Consider the following 22978-nt stretch of genomic DNA (forward strand, 5'->3'; position numbering starts at 1 on the left):
AGGCAGACTCCTCCTGCCTGTAGAGGGAGAAGGGCCTGGCTGCAGGGAGCGAAAGACAGGATACCTGAGTGGAGCAGGACTGGGGAAAGGCAGAGGAGCTGGGGAGCTCCAGCCTGGAAAGCTCCAGGCTGCGGCCTCGCATAAGGCCAACAGGTACTGGGGGTTGCAGAGAGCAGCCCAGGAGTAGGCAAAGGCAGCATATCCAAACCCAGCCTTGCTAGTGATGAGTAGGCTGATACTGCAGTCTGCCCCAGAGCGTAGGGGCTAGACAATGACTGGCAGTAGCCTGATACTGAGGCGAGGTGGGGATAGTGGGTGGGGGTTTCCTGGGGAGGGGAGACCCTGAGAGAAAGGAGTTACTGCCAGGGGGCAACACCTCAGCTAACAGGGCACCAGAGTCCAGGGAGGGACACGGGGGCCAAGCGGCAGTGGATCATTGGCCTGCAGAGGGCGCTCTGGAGGCTGGAGAGCTAATTCCTGGAAAAAACCAGCAGGAGGCGCTGCAGGGGTGATTCCACTCTCTTATAGGCTCCCTTCTGCCCAGCAGATCCTTCACTACCATATCAGCTCCTTGGGGGAACTGGCAGTGGATCATTATTATTACTTATTATTTGTATTCTCGTTGTTCCTAGGAGTCCCGGACATGTATTAGGACACTGTGCTAGGCACTGCCCAAATACAAAACAGAAAAGACAGTTCCTGCCCCGAAGGATGAAAGTAAGAACAGTCATTAGTAAAAAGCAACTCTCTCATCCTCTTCAGCTACAGTCTGTACCCTTTGCCTGCTATGGGCCTCGGAACTATTCCATTATTCTTCCGACCTAGTTAGAGCACAGTTGATGTAGAAAGTGATTGCAGTGGACTTGAGTTCAACCTACATCATGGTGCAACAGCATGAAGCAGCCCACTAGTTGTTGAACAGCAGCACATTAGTTAAAATTAAACCAAAATATGTTCTTTGTGAATTCAAAAGGAAGACATGGAAACAAAAGGCACTTCACCCAAAGAGGGCTAATATGTTAATATTCCTTCAGCAGGGCTTTCTTCAGAGTGTCAGATAATTCTTTCCCATTGTTAGCCCTTACAAAGGCATATAGCAACTAAAAGAAAAAATAGCTTTTAACACACCTGCGAAAACTGGGGGTACTTTTAGTTTCCTCACTGTGCTTTTTGATTGAGAGAACCACTAAACCTCTCTCAGCAAGGCATGGGAATGGATGTTAACCATTAATGAGGGCAGTGTCGTGGCAAACCAGACAAGAGCTCCATGTAAAGCAAACAAGTTCCCCGTTGCTGCTCACCGGAGAACGGTTCGATTGTATTTAGGTTAGAAAAAGGGGTCTCCACTGGGTCTGAAAAAAGTGGCTGCAAAAGATGCTAAAAATGTCAACCTTAAGGGGTGGATAGTTTTCAAAATGTTGAACAACTAGTCAGCAGTCCCCTGTATGCAAAATCCCCCTCTAGCTAACTCACAGGATGGCTAAAATATCAGCTTTTATAGCTCACCATACTTTCCGTGGATTTTAATAACCACGGTTTGCAGAAGAGAAGACAGATTCCATGTCTCAGTTCACTTGTTCATATGGCAATACGTGGTCTAATATTTTTGTTTATACTTCATTTAACAAGCAGGTCAGGTGTTTTCCATGTTGCCTCACTTGAATTCACATTATCTTCTCCAGCTGCAGTGCATGTTGTCTGTTACCCTCTCACTTTCCTGGGTACCGTAGGTTTTTATTATCTACTGCACCTCACTTTTTCATACCAAGACTTCATTACTGCTGTGAATCAGTGTTAGCACTGAGACAAGATAGGTGACGTAATATCTTTTTTTGGATCAACTTCTGTTGGTGGAAGGTACAAGCTTTGATTGTTAGCATTGCTGCGTCTACAGGGATTAAACGAATCTGGAAGCTCTTTTTTTCTTCCCAGCGGGCAATGTCTCATGAAAACAACCGAACACACGTATACCCTTCCCATGTAGGCTTGGGAAGCACAGGCTGACTTTATTGAAGTGATAGAACTGAGATTCTAAAGCCAAGGGGCCCAATCCCCAGCTGGCATAGATTGTTGTAGCTCCATTGACTTCAGCGAAGTGCAACAATTTATCTACGTTCAAGCTGAGAATCTGGCTCAAAGTTCTTAGTCAAGGAAACCCAGTATAAACTGCAAATTGTTTTGCTAGCAGAGTTCGCCAAATCAATCACTTGACCAACTCCTATTTTCTTGTAACGACTTTATAAGTTTAACAAGTTGAAGCCAACAAGACTGGGATATAGAAAACAAAAGTACAAATGAATGTCCTTACTGACAGAGAAAGAATGAGAAAAACAAAAGCAGAGAGCTAATAAATTCATTAACAGATTTAAAATTTAGTGGGGGAGTTTATTAACTGGCACATTCCAATAATTGATCCACCAACGCCAGTTGAATAAGTGAGGGAAGAGTTGTACAGTCCCAGGGATTTAACACTGCACTTGTCCTGCAGGAAGGAGCACACAGTTCTTTTTAAGCAGAAACTCAGTGTTATTCAATGGCATTCATCCTGCAGGATCGATGTAATTCCTCGGCTACAGGAGTTAAAGCTCCTAACCAGTCTAAATCACAAACAATCTCTCTTTTGGGACTAATCCTGCAGTCAAATTCTCACTGAAGACTGTAACTGTTTAGTGTGATAAAAGACTGCACAATCCAGGCGCTGGAACATCTGTTTGATAGTGTTAAAACTAAAGGGAAGAAAGAAGTTACCAAGAAGTAATTACAGCTGGATGGAAAAAACCAACATAAAAACAAGAAAGCGGCCTCAGAAGCCGTACATGTTATTTCATCACAAATCACCTCTTCTTTAACTAGGACCCAGCATCTCATTTTGTTAAGAATTAAAAGAGGGAAGACGGCTCTGAGGATTGGAAGGCACTTCAGTATTCTGGCCTTATCTAGACTAGATTAAAAGGTATGTTGTTAGAATGCATTCGCTAACACATTCTGACACATTTGATAATTCATTATAGCTAAGACCCCACACTGCTGGTTACGCAAGTTAAACTGGTTGAGATAAAGTGTGGGGGAGAGCCTAACCTTTAACTTGTGTTAAAGTCTACACTGTCTTGTTGGCATAGGATTTTTCAGACATGGTCTTGTACACACACACACACGTCGTACCACTTTAACTATAATGGCATAGCTAAAGTGGTACAACCCCTTAGTGCAGATGCAATTATACCAGTACAAAAGTGTGGATACTGGTGATTATTCTTCATATGGGAAGGGGATAAAACATAGCAATGTAAAGCATTTTATACACATTGTCCACACGAGGGGTTGTATCAGTAGGAGTTAACCCCCCCCCCCCCACACACACACAGTTATACCAATACAAACACCGTGCATACACCAGTTAGAACAAGCTACACCTTCAGTCTTTATACTTTAGGCCTGCTGAAAACTATCAGCTAATAAGATAAGACTTCAATAGCCTTTATCCAATCATCACACCCCTTTCTCTCAGCATCACACACAGAATTTCCTCAAAATGAATTAATTCACTATATCATTTTTTCTCCAAAAACATTAGGAAATAAACAATTAGGTCACGTAACGGTTTGACTTTCATGGGCAGGTATAGGAGGCCCTATGCTCACTTAAGATCAGCTTTGATATGCAGCCCAATGCTGCACCTCCTGGACAGCCCAGTAAATTACCTTAGATGGATGTCTAAGCTTTCTGGCTTTCACATCAAAGTACATAACATAAATCACATACCATTGTGATCGCTCCTCCCCCCACCTATTCCTCTGTCCTTCCTTGTTGTAGCCTGGCCCTATTCGATGCACTATTTTACAGCTGGGTATTTTAAATATGAGCTCGCGTCTGAGAATGAGAAGAAATGGCAATGCATTTAGCAGTTACTAGACAATGGTTGGCCAACCAGTGGCTAACATGGCAATTAGCATCTCATCTGCAGGAGTAGTTAATGGCTATCAAAGCCACAGAAGAAACCTAATCTCAAACGAGTGTTTTCCTGGAGGGGCCCTGTACACTCTTGATATGTTCCAGCCGCCCATGTTCTATAACGCTGCCTTTGTTACCATCACACTGAAGCTGCCTGTCGTTCCTTGGTTCCACTGCTGTTGTCTTGCCCACAGTGTTACATTTATACTGCTTCTTACAGCTTCTTAACACCCTTCCCCCATTGCTCTGTCCCTGATGCTGTGTCACATGGTAACACCTTCCCACTCACCAAACTGGCAGGGCTGAAACAGAGGGGACAAAAGCCACCTGTTATAACACAGCGATCCAGAGTTATTCCCAGGCGGATTTGTTTTTCACAGTTAGCTATGGTTCAAATGAAGTCTTATGTCAGATGGGCACATGGAGAGGTGAGGCAAAAAGGTGGCCTGCACACCTCTGCATACTGGAGTAGTAGATACTGCAGGTTTTGCCTCAACCTCCTTCACATGCTTCAGTTTTCCATGCCATCACCATTCCTATCTCTATCCCCCCAGCTGTCAGCTCCCCCTGCCACACACACTTGTCCTGATTCAGCTGCTCTCTGGGCACTGGACAAAGGGCAGAGAAAGGGAAGTGGCTTTAGTGAGGCTTCCCCCAGTGTCCATTAAGAGTTTGTGCTTTCTCAGGAAAAGAACAAGCATATTGTGCAGGGGCAGCAGAATCTGCTTTCAGCCTGGACTCTGCTCACACCACAGAGCACAGAGATGCTGCCCGGACCATCAAGCCAAAAGAAATATTTCCAACGCCAAGTCCCAAAATAACTGAACCTCAAGGATGGACTCAACGTTCCCTCTTTGTTAGTGACAAAGTGCCATTCTCCGCAATGCTGAGAGCAAGAAGGCGAGGTCTCTGCTCTCCTCATTCGCTAGCTCCCTCCAAAGTCCCTGTGCAGAAGAGCCCAGGGGATGCGTGAAGTATTTTCTTCCCAGGGCAGACCAGGGAGCTCTCCCCAAAGCACAGCTCCCAAGTGCTGATCTCCAAATACCATGAGGCAGAGGGTTCCTATGCTTGGATTTTCTGCATGGGTCGGTGTGTGCATTTCAAACACCCCTCCTGCCGAAACCCTCTGCCTCCAGACAATGAAATCTGTGCGTGCACGGGCGTTTGCACACGGGCGTTTGCACAATGGCCTTTTCTCCATCCCCTGCACGCGCAGACACACACACACACACACACACACACACACAGAGCCACCCCCTCCCCCGCCCCTCGCGATTAAGAGAAGAAAAGCGGCTCTTACCTTTGGACTGCAGCAGGCGACCCCCACGATCCCACCACCCCTTTGTGATCTGAGCTCCGCGGAACTTAACACGACTCCGGGCCCCTGGCAGCTTCCAGGCTCCGCACAAGGGGCGAGAAGGACGCGCTCAGACGCAGCAGCGCTGGGGAGCGGGGCCGGATTGGGCTGGGGGGATCGACCACTGGAAAGAGGCGGCGTGTGTGAGCTCTCTGCGGCTCCAGCGCTGGGTTTTATCCTCCTTCCTCCACCGCTGCAGGGGAGGGAGAGCCCCAGCGAGGCTTGGAAGGGAGGAGAGAGGAATCACATGGTGTTAGGGGCATGTACTTGCGGGAGGAGGGGGGGCAATCCCTGACCCCCACTGGTCATCCTCCCCCGCCCCCTCCGCTGGGGCCAGCAGCTGACAACTCCCCAAGATCAACCGACTGCAGAAAAGTCGCTGAGGAGGCATTTATGGAGGCTGCATGGAGCCATACAGCCCTTCCCTGGCTGGTGAGCTGAGTGCTTGGTTCGGCCCTTCCCTCTGCTCCCCTGAACACACAGCACAGAGCAGGGAACTCACACGGGGACGTTATCCCTTCTACGGATCCCAAGGGAATTTAGGTGCTGAAGTCCTGTGGGCTCCTTGGAAATTCCAGCCTGTACACGCTAGCACCTTCCATCCCGAAAGACTTTCCCAACTATCCATACAGGGACCACTTCTCACATCACAGATGCAGCTACTTCTGGGGCGGAACCCTGCAGCGGTTGAACCGCTCATGAACACTGCCCTGCAGTTGGTGGCAGGAAATTGTTTAGGCCAGCAAGAGATTCTCCCTTTGTAACCTAGTTAGTGGGTATTTTTACCATGCAGGTTTCAGAGCTATTCACGATGTTGTGTAGAAGGCCAAGTCTACACTTAAAAATCAGATCAATCGAGCTGTGTCACTCAAGACTGTGAAAAAGTTTCCACCCCGTGTAATGTAGTTAGGCCAACTTAACCCCCTGCATAGATGCAGCTAGACTGGTAGAAGAATTCTTTCATCAACCCAGCTACTGCCTCTCGGGGAGATGGATTAACTACACATCAACACAAAACCCCCTTCCAAGGATGTAGGAAGCATCTACACTACAAGCAGCACAGCTGCAGCACTGTCCTGCTGTAGTATAGATATACCCTAAGACACCTGGAAAAAGGTGGGGTGAAACTCACCTCTGACTTGATGCAGCCAGACACAGCACAACTTTCCTGGTAAAGCATCTTTCACCCACAGCATGCCTCAAAAATGCATAATAGGGTTAAAGCAGCAGAGAGTCCTGTGGCACCTTATAGACTAACAGACGTTTTGGAGCATGAGTTTTTGTGGGTGAATACCCGTGAAACTTCCACTACATGCATCCGATGAAGTGGGTATTCACCCACGAAAGCTCATGCTCCAAAAATCTGTTAGTCTATAAGGTGCCACAGAACTCTTTGCTGTTTTTACAGATCCAAACTAACACGGCTACCCCTCTGATACATAATAGGGTTAAACATACACAGTTACAAATGCAAAGGAAAACCACCACAGATAACGGGGGGAGGAAGGAGGGGAGTGGAACAGAGAGGCATAAAGCTTCCAGGAGAAAAAAGAAGCTTCCAGTTGAGATTTAAAATGAGATGGAGAATCACAGGCAAGCTATTTCAGGGGCTGCAGAGGAGAAGGTGCTTGCACTAAGATTGGTAAGAGTGCAAGGGCAGGACACAGAAGGGAGACAGAGAGCGAGCAAAGGGGACACATTCAGACTAACTCCTCTGAAAACCACTGAGGCACAGAGTTGCTAAGTGACTCCCCAAAGTCACAGAAAGGGTCCATAGCAGAGCCAGGAATAGAATCCAGTCAACTGGGCCATGTGCTTGGGATATGACTAAAAACATGTGGTATTGGTATCAGAGATTCTTAGGCTACAATCCAATCTCTAAGCAAGTTGGATAAATTACAGTAATTGTGCAGCAGGTCCTTTCAGCTTGGCTACAGCAAATATCAGGATATGGATGAAGTCTCTAGTGGATTAAACTTTTGATTTGTTTGATATTTCTAAATGCAGAAATGACTCTCTGAAAGGACTCTCAGCATCTAAATACTGTGACTTTAAATGTTTCTGTTTCAGCAGCATTGGCAGCAGAATGCCAGGCATAGGCAAGAGCCCTTATTAAATAGTAATGGAGTCAATGCACTGAAGATACATTCAGTTTGGCAGCTTTAAATACCAGGCACTAGAGAGGAGATTTCCCAGTACAAAAATAACAGCAGCAACTAATTAATTAATTATTGTGTGATCACCTTGGCTCCATCTTTCAAATAAATATTGGATCACCATTTCCCTCCTACATTATTCACACATGCCTCAAAGTATTTCATGGATTTCTGGTGATTTGGTTCAGAGTCCAGGCTTGCAGCCTGAAAAGATAATGATCCATTAGCAATCTCTTAGTAATTTTACAAGAGATCATCCAAAATATGTTAGGCATATGATGCTCAGCTGGTGTTGACTGGCTGAAGTCAATGGATCTATGCTGATTTGCATCTGCTGAGGATCTGGCTAATTTACTCCTGGGGGAATTCTGCATCACTGTGAGTGTGCAGAATTCATGTCCCCCACAGATATCTTTGCTTCCCCACAGAAAAATGACTTCTGATCGGAAAGCAAAGGGAAGCCACAAGAGTGGTGTCACACACACACACACACACACACACACGTACATACGTTCCTGGCAGCTCAAGCAAGTTGGTTCAGGCACCTGGACCAACCAGTAGAGAGATAAATCACCATCAGGGGAGGGAGCAGTGTAGTCGTGTGTCCCTTTTGCTCACTACTGCAGCACACTTAGCATGAAGGGGCAGGGCTTTGGGGTGTTTCTGAGGTGGGTGTGGGGCAGGCTCTGTCCCGTCAGGCAGAGCAGAATGTAGCAGCCTGCCTGCTTAGTGAACTGTTCCCATTGTCTTTGTTAATTCCCCCAGGAGTATAAAACAAGTGTAAAAGTTTTAAGGCTCCTTTACATTGCCAGAGTGGTGTAAAGAACAGTATAGCCTTATAAATGCTCATGGTGCTTTCAGGGCCGGCTCTAGGTTTTTGCCACCCCAAACAAAAAAAAAATTTGGCTGCCCCTACACTCCACCAGTGCCCTCCCCCACCTGCACTCCCTGCCGCTCCAGCCCTGGGCTCCCCTCCAACAGTGCTGACTCCGCCCACTCCCCCCTCACCTCCAGCTGATCCAGCGCTGGCAAGGTCAGGATAAGCAGCGGGGCTTCCGGGCTGTGCCTCAGTCCAGGGTCCCTCCAGCCGGGGCTCCCACTTCCAGGACCAGCCAGGACCCAGGAGGCCAGAGTCAGGAGGGCAGAGCCAGGGGGACTGCTCTGGCAGGGGCCTGAGGAGCCAGGGTAGGGCAGCCCCAGAGGAAGTGGAGCCCCGGAGAGCGGGACACGGCCTGGGCCCTGCACGGCAGCTCCCCACCCTCTATGGCCCCGCTGCTGCTGCAGCCCCTGGGTGGCTCAGGCGGCTTTGCCCAGCCCCGGACGCGGCATAATAAATTACTGAAATAATTGAAACCAGAGTGATTATATTGTGTTATTCTGATGCAGAATTTTATAATATTGTGCACAGAGTTTTAATTTTTTTGGCACAGAATTCCCCCAGGCGTACTAATTGTGTTTTACTTTGGGGCATATGTCTAATATAAGGCTGAGAGTTGAGTGTTAGCCCTGAGTTGTTCATGCAGTCATATGGCACTGGTTTACATGCTACAGCCCTGCAATCAGATCCACGCAGACAGAAACCTGAACCCGTATGGGCTCCCAACTGACAATATATGTGCATCAAGTTACTCATGTCTGCAAGTTTTTGCAGGATTGGACCTGAAATTTGTTCTTTCATATAATATTATGGTGATACAATAATAGGTTCAGTCTGTTTTTCTCTGCTATAGTCCAGACCTTTAAGGATAAACCATTCACAGCCTTAGCTCTCTTAGTTTATCCCTGCATCATTTCACAAAACAAAACCAAAACATAACAAAACAAAACAGGGCTGGAGCACCTACAGGAAAAAAAAATAGCAGGTGCTCAGCACCCACCGGTGGGCCCCCAGCAATCAGCTCCTTCCCCTCCCCCCAAGGATCAGCTGTTCAGTGGCGGGCAGGAGGCACTGGGGCTGGGGGAGGAGCAGGGGCAGGAAGAGGTGGAGTGGGGGGGTGCACTCGGGGAGGGGTTAGAATGGGTTGGGAAGAGGTGGGATGTGGCAGAGTCGGGGTAGGGCCTAGGGTGGAGCGGGGAGGTGAGCGCCCCCCCCAGGAAATCAGAAAGTCAGTGCCTCTGAATGGGCGTGTTACCACTGACTTCAGTGGGAGCAGGGTCGGGCTATGTGTTCTTCAAAACAGCACCCTAACTTCTTTGCACATGGCCACATTTTGAAATGGACATGAGTCTGGAGGCAGCTAATCTACAGTAAATCACATTAAATCCAAAAAGGGTACGGGGGCAGGCCACAGATAGGCTTCATCTTGTTTCAATCAAACCTGAATTATTTTAATATGGTAATTGGCTTAGCTTTTATTTTTTTTTAAAATACAAGTGTCCAATTTTCTAATAAAAAGTAAACTACTGGAATAGTTGCCCGGATACTGTGCAGGATTATTCATATACAACATGAATATGGGTGTGGAGTATTTTGACAGTGACATAATTAACCATTATGGCATAAGAGGTCTCTAGCAGCCATGTGATCAATTAGAAATACCCCTTTGGGGCCTTATTCTGATGTTTTGGATATCAAGGTAAATAATTTTGGATTAACACCACGCTGGGCACGAATCTCCCTCACACTGCACCATGTGTCACTATTTAAACCAGAGCCAAGCAGAGGTAAAATGTCACCCCTCGGATTTCGTAGCATTTTACACCTTGCTAGCACTCAGTTTGCACAGGGACAAATGGCGACACAAATGCAGCCCAGTGGAAAATCAAGCCCACTGTGTAGAGCTGCTTACAAGCAATGATCACATGGTAACAAGTATTTAGTCATCTTGGGTGAAATCCTGATCCCACTGAAATCAATGGCCAAACTCCCTCTGATTATAAAGAAACACTGAGTTTGCTAGAGAAAGGCCCAAGGCCCAAATTCTGACCCATATTTGGACCCAGAAATGCATATCCGGGAAGTCCAGGGTTCCAGGCTGGGTCACTCATTACTCTACTGCCCTTGGTACTCGAGCTGCAAATACTCCTGGCTGATTTTTTCTCATATTCTGGGCCCTAAAATGGGATGCTCTGGTTAAGAAATTGAAAACTAGAGGGCCATTTGATGGTAATCTTCTTTTCCCTGGTAATACAATATGCCCATAGGACAGCTTGCTGCTGATAACAGATGCTTTGACATTTGATGCTGTGAATCTGACAGGTCTGGACAGCAGTGACACACATGGGGTCTATTCAGAGCATGGATTTTACATGATTGTAATTCAATTGGCTGAAGTGGAATTACTCTTGTTTTACTCCGGTGGAAGTGAAATCAGAATCAGGTTTTATAATAGTCTAATTCATAAAAACAGGACAAGATCAAAAAGCAAACAAAATATTTGTTAATTTCTGTGCCATATTTCTATGTCAGGACTGTGACATTGGTAGACCAGGTGCCAGTTATGTCAAGGTCCCAGGCCTCACTGAACACTTAGCTGGAAACCAGTCTTGCTTACCTGTGTGTCAACATCTAACATCTATTTTGATAATGCTAAGTTGATAAGAGTGTGTTCAGTCTTTATAAAATGCCTGTAGGATACTATATGTATTGATCTCACTTATAACCTCTATAACCCATGGTTCAAAGTCACACTGAGTGTTCGCACTGTTTATACCTATGTAATTGTGTAACTCACCAAACACGAAAAGAAGCATTGCTGAAGGTAAAGGGCTCCTCCATGGGCCACTGAAGGCAAATAAAATGTTGCGTAGCATCAGGCAGAGACTCTGTTGATCGCATTCCTAGCTCCCCACCCCCGGGAAGAAGAGACCTACACAAGGCCAGCTCTAGCAATTTCGCCGCCCCAAGCACAGCGGCACGCCGCGGGGGGGGGGGGGGGGGCGCTCTGCTGCTCGCTGGTCCCGCGGCTCTGGTGGACCTCCCGCAGGCTTCCCTGCGGGGGATCCAGTGGTCCTGCGGCTCCAGTGGACCTCCCACAGGCGTGCCTGCAGATGCTCCACCAGAGCCAAGGGACCAGTGGACCCTCCGCAGGCATGCCTGCAGGAGGTCCACCGGAGCCGCCTGCCGCCCTCCCAGCAACCGGCAGAGTGCCCCCCACAGCGTGCTGCCCCAAGCACGTGCTTGGCGCGCTGTGGCCTGGACCCGGCCCTGGACCTATACATAAACTCATCCCATCAATTTGGACTCTGGAATGAAGAGGGGAAATCCCTGAAAAGGAGAAATTGAATCTCTTCTATGCGGTCTAGATTCTGATGGGCAAAGAGTCCTAAACATAAGCAGAGAGATCCCCATGCTGTTCGGCACAGGTTCGCCTTGAAAGACACTTTGAACTGACAGATTACTACAACTCTGTCACCTTTTGAATTGCCAACTGTAACTCACTTGTGTAGGCACACTTACTTGCTTTAACTTTAAATAACTCATTTGGTTTTCCTAGTTGATAAACTTTTAGTTAGTTTATGATAGGATTGGCTACAGGAGTTGTCTTTAGTGTGAGATCTAAAGTACAAATTGATCAGAGGAAGTGACTGGTCTCTTGGGACTGGAAGCAACTTGAATATTTTCCCAATACACACCCAGCCTTCCAGCACCCGCCAAATACCACCTCCCACTACACACAGACCCCTCCAGCATCCCCCAAACTTCCCCTCCCAGTACACACACATCCCTCAAGTACTCCCCAAATACCATCTCCAAGTACACACACATCCCTCCCAGCACCCCCCCAATACCACCTCCCAATACACACACATACCTCTCCAGCACCCCGCAAACATTCCCTTCCAGTAGACACACACAAACCTCCAGCTCTCCCCGAATACCCCCTCCAGCACCCTCCAACTGTTCCCCCCTCTTCCTCTATTTGGGAACTTGAAATACGGTAACCCTGCGGCTGTTCCCACTCCGAGCTGCGCACCCCATGACTGTCGGTGCCCAGGGATCATGGCTCAGCAGTGCTGCTCTGTTTCTGCCTGCAAAGGTGGAGGGCATTGGCAGGGGCTGGCTGTGGCATCTGTCTGGCCCCTTCACCCTCTCACTGATCTTAGTCCCTGCTGAGGTGAGGTGCCGTGAACGCCCCACGGGGCCCCTCTCCCCGATGGATGTGTGTTAATAGTTAGCCACAGTGCCTGTTACGGCTGCACAGGTGGGCCTCAGGGAAAAAGGTCTGGCAATTCCTGAATGAACTGAAAACCAAAGGAATCCAAAGGTTGGTGAGGCGTCAGAAGGCCTGTCTTCTCAGCAGGGAGGGGGAGTCCGCATTGTTATTTTGCTACCTCCAAGTGAGTCTTTAATGGATAAAGCAGTGGATCAAGAATCAGCAGTCCTAGGTTCTATTCCTGGCTCTGCCACTTACCACGTGACCTCAGGCAAATCCCTTTATCACTCTGTGCCTTAGTTTCCTCATTTGTAATCTGGGGATAACACCTACCTCAGAGAGGCCTGTGAGGCTAAATTCAAGCACGTTTGTAAAGCAAGTTGATTGCCTTGGAGGGATGGTGCCAGGTCTTCATTCTCACCAACCTTGTGGATCCAGGATCCAAGTTTCAAACGCTGGCATTTCTGCCGAGCTGTAATAAATCTTTTCTTCATTTATGCAGAACAGCTGTGCTACCCAGGCAGCGTCCAAATTAACAGCCGAGTGCAATTCCAGCTTTCCCACTTTCTTATCAGCCTTTCATAATACATTTCTTATAGCAAAAATCTTGCTGTTAATAAAAAAAAATTGTGAAGAAGAAGAAACATGAGGAGACTTTTTCTGCAGGACGATGCTGGGCAGAAATTAGTCAGAGCAGCTTCACAGTTATTTCTACAGGAAGAGAGAGGTTAATTAGCACTTTGCATCTTCTGAGGGCTCCTCAGGGGTTTGGAGCCTGTCTTTATTTATCAGCTCCTGTATCATACATTACTTTATCACTTACCAGTACGGTCTCATACCCAGATGTCAGCATCTTCAAGTCAATCACTCTCTTTTTGACCTCTATGCATTTTCCTATATGTTGCTTTAACATTTTTTTCTACCAGGGTATGGGGGGAATCTGGCACTGTATGGGCTAGTCTAATTTCTAACATCCCAATCCTGCAAAGAACTAGGCACGCGTTTAACTTTCCATTTTGGAGTAGTCCCATTGAAGTCAATATGACTATTATTCCCATTGTTAAGCACATGCTTCGGTCTTTGCAGGACTGGGTTTAAATCAATTGGAGCCATCCTGGTAATATTATTGCTAACTGGAACTGGCCTTACTGCCATATTCAGAACCCATTTAAGTGGGGGCAACTCCATTGATTTCAACAGAGGTGGTTCTGTTTACATCAGATCAGAAGTTGGACCATTATATGTTAGTGAGCACTCACTTAAATAGAGATTGACCCAAACTACAGCCCAGAGCAGCAAAGACATATATGACGTACCTGGAGGTCCCTACCCTGGGTCCTTTTAAAGTCTGCATGAAAAGAAAACACGCCCCACCCAAGGAATATGTGAATCAAAAGGCACCAGCCCAGGCACAATCCCACATGCAGCAATAAATGCAGAAGCAGAGAGAAGAACTTCAGTCTGAGAAGCCCTGTCTGTCTGAGTGACTTCAGATCGTAAACTCTTCAGGGCTTGGCAGGTGCCTGGTTTCTGACTGGAAAGCACCTAATACCATCCTGGGAACTACCAGAAACAAACAATAATAATAATAAAATCCCTTCAGGAGAATGTGCCACAAAAATCCATTTTAATATAAACATACCAGGCATTGACAGACATTGAAAATAAGCCACTGACTGTACTGCCAACCCTGTGGTAAAAATTAAATCCCATTATTCATCCCTCCTTGCAATAGCTGTATTTTTTTTTAAAAAAAGGAAACAAGAAAGATGAATTTTCAAGTATAATTCTGAACAATGAGTCTAATGTCCTCTAGCCTTTCATGTCCCTGGGTTCAACCTCTTTTCCTCCTTCATGTTATTTCCCTTCATGTTGTTTCTCATTGTAGAGGACAAGTACCCCCAGGGGAGAAGGGCTCTACTCATCTGCAGTGTAAATAACATTTTCATCAGTTTGAATATACTAGATATCAGCATAATGTCATCCCTGGGCCAGTGTGGTATCATGCTGGGGCCTTGCGGTTTGGCTGGCAGTTAGAGGAGAAATCAGCAACGTGTAGTGTGGGTATATTATTTTATTTTTACATGCACTCCAGTTTGGAAAAATTGACAATCACAAACTAGACACAGACCTCTCCCCACTTCCGGGGATATCAGCCCAAACCCCAGCGCCCAGTTACCAGGGGACAATTCTGCCTCAAGTATTTATTCTAGTCAGAAAGACATGAAGGCAGAAAGCAAACTTCCTTTCTGTCAGCCACTGCTCCCCCAAAGAAACTGCAACAGAGAACTGACATTGCACCATTTCTTCCAAAACTAAACACTTGCTCACATGCTAGTAAAACTGCGTAACAGCACTATCTGGTGAGCCCTGCCACGACAACAGCATTTCACTCACCGGAGTTGGCTGCAGGGATGGCTATAGACACACTGTCATCTTTAAGGTCACTTCCCACCATGAACACTGGCTCTTCCCTGTAACTCCAGATCAGGGGTAGACTGTCCCACAGTCTGCCCTGTACCCATCTGCTGGGACCTGACGAAATGTCCATAGCAAAAAACCCCTTATTTAGAGCTGGTTGTAAAATAACATTACTTGGTAGTAGATGCTAGGATGACAGGCTGCTGTGATTTGATAGAGGTAGGTCTGAGTTTTGTGTAACAAACCTGGTCTTTTTGCTTTTCTCTTATACTTTTGTACTTATTTGATATGGTGGCACCTAGAATTTGTTTGGTGTGTTATGAAAGAAGATTGAAGCAGCTTAGTAGCACCAGCCTCATTACAAGCTGCAAGTTGCTGAGGCTGCTGTTCAAACATGCTCCATTCCTCCTGGTGGTTTGCTAGGGAAACTTGCCACCTGCATAATTTAGCAGGTGTCAGATAAGGGGGACCGAGAAGGGGTGAGGGAGGTAGAACTGTAGTAGACTCTGTAGTTAAATTGTGTGCCCCATTAATATGTTAGTCAGGTTGATATTGGCAGACAGGTTCATCCTGCAATGTGTATTGTGGGTATGAAAGCCTTCAAGCTTACCTCTGCTGAAATAAAGGGGGGACCATGAAGCAGGGGGTGCTCTTGCAGTGTCAGAAGTATGAAAGAGGCACCTGCAATGCAAAAGAGAGGTGGTACATTCTGCAGCATGAGAAATGAGGACTACAACTGGAATGCGATGGTTTTAAAATATTAACTTATGTCCATTTAAATTCACCATCTTCTTCTCCTCCTGTCTCATGCAATAGAGTGGTCTAATGATAGCTGAAGGCAGACTTTTTAAATGGCTACTTTTAAACATTTTGATAGCACTTAATATGTTCCTTGATTTCAAATATCCATAGAAATTACTCAGAACCTACAGTCAGGGATTGTCTACACGGAGCAGCAATGCATACTACAGTGGTGTGATTTCTAATGTGCACTAATGTACTATTTATTAATTGGTCCAGGTAGCCCCTGCAGATGTGTGTTAAAAGTTCCCTAGTGTACTGTAATGAGATGCTGTTTGAATCAGCACTACTGTTAGCAGAATCTGAGTGAGCTTTCCCCTGACATCTAGTGATGAGCTGTGGGAGAGGACTTCAGGAGCTGATCTCCTTTGCATGGACACACCCACCCTGCCTATATGCTCAGCATGATGGGATTTCTTGCCCAAATGATCACTTTTCGCTAGTGTTGGATCTCCAGTCACCTTGTTATTGGGGCAGGAGTAATAAAGTGTTGTTATCCTTGTTGTATGAATCAAGGGCAGCAGAACTGTACCTGGCATACCCCAATGGAGGGTCTCACCCTCATCTAAATGCCACTTGCTAGGCAGGGAACATGGGTTCCAAAGCCCAGTGAGCTGAAAAAGGGCAGGGATAGGTACATGTATCTGATGGCGTAGGCCCTGTTTAAGGGTCCTAGACACCATTTGACCCTCCCTCTCTCCACTGTGTAAGAGCTATTTTAGACTAAATTGAGAGTCTTGTTATATGCTGCAGAGCTGACATCACTGATACCTAGGTCTAAGTATTAGATCTACTTTAGCAGAGTGTCTCTGATGCATGAGACTGCCCAGTGTGCACTAGCAGTGAGGTTCTCCCACTAACAGAAATCACTCAGAGCTGTGTTAAGTGGTGTTATTGAAGACATCTTGATGAGCAGCCAGCAGGGCTGCTGGTGGAGAGGTGCAGGCCACCAGGATGGCTGATGGAGAGGTGCAGCCAGCGAGGCAGCTGATGGAGAGACATGACTAGCAGGATGGCTGGTGGAAAGGTGCAGGGAAAGGCACAGTAAGCAGTCAGTAGGGCGACTGGGGGAGAGGGCCAGAGCAGAGCCCCGCAAAGAGGCACGGGGGTGAGCAAGTGCCCTAGCTGCGGAGCGTTTAAGGTGTCTCCTTACCCCCTTTCCACCCAGGGTGGGAGGTGAACTCTGCAGATGAACCTCTGGAGCTGCACTGACCAAGGACAGCAAGTGTGAGTAGGGTGCAGAGAAGGGACGGGCACGTTAAAGTTACTTTTGGATTGCTGGACTTAAGAACCTGATGGGGAAAAGGACACTGCCCAACTTACTTGGGGGGTGGGTTTTTTGCTCATGGTTTATGAACCATATTTGCAGCGTTTTCCCAAATTAATGCTGAATTACTCCCCTCCTTTTATTAAAAGCTTTTTGCTGCACTCAGACTCTGTGCTTGCAACAGGGAAAGTATTGCCTCTTAGAGGCACCCAGGGGTGGTGTGTAATTATCCCAGGTCACTGGGTGGGGGCTCGAGCCAGTTTTGTGTTGCATCGTTGAAAAGGAACCCCTACATACTGAACCTGGCCCTTGTTGCTGCCAACTCTGACTGGCAGAAGGGTTAAATTACATTGAAGCACACTAGGGCACTTTAAAGCACACCAGCAGAGTCTACAAAGACTAATTAATGAGCAACATGTTAGTGCACTTTAGAATTCGCACCCCCATAGGGCACATTGCTGCCAAGTGTAGACAAGCCCTCAGCCAAACTCCACCATGAGGCTACTAAATGCCATACATTCCATAAAAGGCTTTGCCATTCTTTGTACTCGGGTTAAAATTAAATTAAACCCCTTACATTATTGATAAAGCCAGCAACTTGGATTAATAAATGACAGAGTCTTCATGAAAATATTAGAAAATAAGCTATCCCAAACCATTCTTCATATGATTTATATATATTTCTTATACTTTCTGTAATTCTTCCCCACTAATACTTGATAATACCCTTACTATACTGAGGTAAATGGGACTACTCATAAAATAAAGTACTAAGCATCATGAGTAAGTGTATCAGAATTTGGCCCGTTGAAATATATAGATACAAAGATGCAACATACATATTCCTATGCTAGCACTAGGGCTGAGAGAAAATTTTCCATTTAAATTGCTTTTCAAGGAAACACAGAGTTTTTAAAGATTTTATTTTATTTTGCAAAATGTGTCTGCTTTCTGTAGAAAATTTTGACATTTTCCTCAAGAACCTGAATGCCTGAAAATCCAGATGTTTAAAAGGAAAACCTGAAAAATTTAAATTCAGAAATGTTGTTAGTGCCTCATGAGAGTTGTAGTTTGGGTGACTCATGCACTCATACCCTTCTATGGGACATGTACCCAGCTAGACTACATCTCCCATGATGCACCACGGGTAGGGAATCCCATGATGCATCAACAGTGGCTCAGCAAGAGGGTATACCATAGTGAATTATGGGAGATGTAGTCTGGCCAAAGAGCCTGACCTAGAGAATAATGGGGGCATGAGGCACCTGAAATATTAACTCCATAAAGCATTGCAGCAGCATTTCTGAACTGAATTTTTTTCAGTTTTCACCTGACAATTTTGGTTGTGGCTTTCGTTTTTCCGCCAAAATAATTTTTTTTCCAACAATTCCCCCCTCCCCCCATAATTGTTAACATTCTCAATGGGAAAAATATCCATTTTCCAATCAGCTCTATCTAGCAGTGACTTCAACCACCAAAACGATTATTTTTTTCTGTTTCTTGCTAATATGTTTTCAATGTTATTACCTCATTTCCTTTCTAACATTAGGGAAACAATAGTTTCCTATACAACACAGCAACTCTTGGTCAATGCTGACTTTTTAACATCTACCACTATATTTTAACCTTGGGATAAGTAGAAACATTTGGTGCCAAGATTTTCATTTAAATTCACCTAGGACTACTGAAACTCATGAAAATCTTCTGTTCCCTCCAATTTGCTATACCAATACCTCACATTTGTGTAACATGTATTTATGCTGTAGCATGATTATTTGTCTATTACTTTTCTTAACATCTCATGTTCTCAAATAAGTGATTGTGTTGACCCTATGTTAACACGTATTGAAGAGAGGTTTAAAAAGTCACAATTATTTGTTGCATCTTACATGAAAATTACAGGAGACACTCAATTTATGACTGCTTACAACAAACTGTAATCAACTAACGCTCTCTGTTTGTCTATGATTCAGAGGTATTAACGGGCCAATCTACTTAGAATGGTCCGTTAGAATATAGGCTAACTACTTATGTAAAGCAATCCATTCCACCTTGCATTTATCTGAGACACTCGGAGTACATTTCCAAGACCTGAAGAAGAGCTCTGTGGAGGGGATGGTATGATGGGATAGCCTAATTTTGGCAATTAATTGATCTTTGACTATTAGCAGTAAATATGCCCAATGGCCTGTGATGGGATGTTAGATGGGGTGGGATCTGAGTTACCAGAGAGAATTCTTTCCTGGGTATCTGGCTGGTGAGTCTTGCCCACAGGCTCAGGGTTTAGCTGATCACCGTATTTGGGGTTGGGAAGGAATTTTCCTCCAGGGCAGACTGGCAGAGGCCTTGGGGTTTTTCACTTTCCTTTGCAGCATGAGGCACAGGTCACTTGCTGGTGATTCTCTGCACCTTGAAGTCTTCAAACCATGATTTGAGGACTTCAATAGCTCAGACATAGGTTAGGGGTTTGATACAGGAGTGGTTGGGTGAGATTCTGTGGCCTGCGCTGTGCAGGGGGTCAGACTCGATGATCATAATGGTCCCTTCTGACCTTAAAGTCTATGATTCTGTGATTCTCAAAAGCTTCTCTCTCACCAACAGAAGTTGGTCCAGTAAAAGATATTATCTCATCCACTTTGTCTCTCTAATTATCACTTTTAACAGTTGCACTATTGTTGCACTATGGATCAGAGATTTTTTTCTATAAGAAACTGAACTTTTATACTTGAGTAAATAACAACCTCACAGGTATAAAGCATGAGGCACTTTAAACTGAAAAAAACAATCCAACACCTTTCAATACGTATTGAAGACAAAGGAAGCTTTAGTAGCTATTGCTGCTATGTTGTATGAATCAATGTTCAAGGCGATCTTCGAGTTCCCCTGCAAAACGCACATTTACATTAGGTTGTTGCAGAATGGAAAATCATTTTTAGCATCAAAGTACTAAAAGTAGGAATATAGGGCCAGCTCATGGTGTCCCCAAGGTGTTCAAAGGGAACCTAGCCTACCCTATACTCCAGGGAGGCTTCTTACCAAGTAATTAAATGAACACATCTTCTTTACTGGCTTGGCTCTGCAGTTCAGCCTCATTTATTATTTCTCACTCGTTCCCTTCATGTTGGTCCATTACTCAGGTACAGGTTACTGTCATAGCTGTTCATTATATTTCTCTCTCCACCCAGGCAGCACACGAAAGCTAAAACTACCACTGCTAATAATAACAAAACACAGTCCCCTTTTCACACGCAGTCTCAGCGAAAGGCTCTGACTCATAGGAATAACAAAGCAGAACGTGTGACAGGAAGGTATACTACATTCATTTAAAATAAAATACACTCAGCTATCATATGCAATCTCAACTCACCTAAAAGCCAAACAATTCTAAATTAAGGCTTGTTGCCTTGACGTTGCAGCACATCACATCACACCATTAGCTGACATTAGGCACTAAAGTGCATTTGGGTTGGCACTGCGACCTGATCTTGGAAAATTCTCACTTTTTTTGATGTTAAGGCAGGGATCTTTCAAAGGGCACTAAGGAAATTAAGTGCCCAAGTCTCATCAAACTTCCATGGGAGCTGGGCACTAACTCTCTGCTAATGCCAACCTCAAGGACTAACTTTTTAATTGGCTTTTTCCATTTGCTCTGGTCATTTTTACTAATATTAAAATGATCTCAGATGGGAGGCTTAGAGTTTGCTGATTTTTTCAAATGTTATCACGTTTTAAATGGATTAAGGGCCTGATCCAAAGCCCTCAGTCTCAATGGAAAAATGTTCCCACTGATGTCAGTGGTCTTTGGATCAGTCTCTTATTGTGTTCATAAAAGAGGGCATATTGATCACTCTGAAAATGAAATTCCATGATTTATCCACCCAACAAGCGTAGCACAGGTAATGGTTTATTCAATCTCTGGGCTCTGCTGAGTGTTCCAGTTAGTGCCAGGTGGGGAATTTATTGTTCTCATCACTAGACTATGCCTCTTCCCTCAGTCTTCCCGTCTATTTACCATACATAGTTTCTATAAATGTTTCTAACAGGCTTTTACTGGTTTTCCTTTCCTAAAGCCACAGACAATCAGGATCAGTGTTGCAGAGAAACTGTTACACTCACATGAGAAGCAAATGAATCCTGTTAAAAGCAGAGTGTTTGTGGGGGCGGGAAGGGGGAGGGAAAACTCTAGTATCACTGTAAAGACTTTCTTTCACGAGGTTGCCTATAAAGCCCTCTTACATTGGATTATTAGATCTGTAATGGGCACAGAGTTTCATTAAGTGCTGTGTACAAAGGGACACATCATGCAGCAAAGTAAGGGGAAATACTCAATGACTCCATAAAGACAAAGTATGCAGGCACATTCCAAAAGCTGGTTTATGAGCTCATTGACAAACACATGTTAATACCAAGGCCCAGATGACTGCCTGCTCTTCCAGTAGCTGGAATGGTATAAACAGATCACCAATAGGGGATGATGTCTGGAAAATAAAACCTTCTGTACAACCCACTGAGTAACTAAAGTCATATTTTAAACATTAATATATTTTGAGTACATCCAGAGGTTCAAGTGAATTCAAAGTGATAATCAGGGTAGGAAGGTAGCTTCATTTCCTGTGCTGCCTTGTTAATTGTCTAGATCTTTTTATAGATTTATAACATGAAGCTGGTAAGAAAACAGGGGAGCCTTCCATGGAAAATTTCAACAGAACAAAATGATAGAAATTCTGACTTTCTGGTGAAAAATCAAAAACTGAAATATTTCCCTTTGGAAATGCTCCTGCAGTGCCTCATGGGAGCTGTAATTAGGGTGCCTCATGCTCCCCTAGGGGTCAGGCTCCCTGGTCAGACTATACCTCCCTCGCTGTAACAGCCTCTTCCTGATGAGGGGAAGCTGTGGATCATGGGGGTTCCAGGCTGTGGTGCACCAAGAGACTGGCTGAGGAACCTGGCCCCTAACTGGACATGAGGGAATTCAGCTACACTCCCCTAATGCCCAGCAGCTGCATATCCAAATCAAAACATTATGGGGTTTGGGTCTTCCGTTTTGAATGAAAAATCAGCATTTTCTGTAGAAAGCAAACATGGTGTGAAAAACTTCATTTACTCAAAGACCCAATTTTCTGTCTAAAACAGTTGTGACAGAATATTTTCAAGCAGCCCTACGTATATATTCACAAATTAGTGATCTACTTTCAGCATGTGGTCCTTTCTGTCCCCCTTACCAGCTACAGACAACTCCTCCATGGGACAAATTGCAACACAGACGCTCTGTTCAGGGGCACTTAAAAAAAAAAATCGATCATACTTACTTGTTCTGGCAGCTGAATTTCTCTCGTCAGCCTTTGTGCAGTGAGACGGACTCAGCTTCCTCAGCAGAAGGCTACATTCATACCAAGCCCGTTGATCACACACTCAGCTCCACTTAGTTTTGCAGTTTGCGTCAAGACAAGAGACAGGTGAATATTTGCCGGCCTTGCTAAAAAAAGGTAAGATTTGGATGTTAACGCCCCTATGAGCCATTTCCATTTTGTTTTGGTTTATTCCTCACTCCAATATCGCACTTAGAAATTCAGCCTTCTGCTTCAGCCCTGAAGGACTGTGCAGCAAGATGCGATGTTAGAAGTGGATTCCATGACCGGCAATGAACACCTGAAGTGGCAGCTAGAGCTTGACACTATCGTACTGTCAAAGAATCTAGCAAACCTCCTGAGAGGGAGATGCATTTGACTCATTTCTCTATGAAATCTGCCTTATTTCAGCTCTCCCTACTTTGAAAGAAAGTCTTCAGTGCTTTTTTCTTCAAGGCTTCTTTAGATCAATTGCTCTTGGGCCTGTACTTGTCAGTAGAGCTGAGCAACATTTGGTAGACTTGCCAAAAAATGCATTTTTCAGGGCATCAAAATTATGTGAATTCAGGTTGAATTTGGAG

At 45.3% G+C, this 22978-nt stretch overlaps 1 protein-coding gene across 1 annotated transcript in view; it reads right to left on the minus strand.

The window, feature by feature from the left end:
* The window catches only part of CACNG5 (calcium voltage-gated channel auxiliary subunit gamma 5), a 30307-nt gene extending 24853 nt beyond the window's left edge, over positions 1-5454 (minus strand). Inside the window, exon 1 of the mRNA XM_032776271.2 lies at positions 5252-5454. The gene's annotated coding sequence lies outside the window, so the exon portion shown is untranslated. The remainder of the gene's footprint in view (positions 1-5251) is intronic.
* Between the last annotated feature and the right edge of the window lie 17524 nt (positions 5455-22978).

The sequence above is a fragment of the Chelonoidis abingdonii genome, chromosome 13 (genome assembly GCF_003597395.2).
Source record: "Chelonoidis abingdonii isolate Lonesome George chromosome 13, CheloAbing_2.0, whole genome shotgun sequence".
NCBI lineage: Eukaryota > Metazoa > Chordata > Testudines > Testudinidae > Chelonoidis > Chelonoidis abingdonii.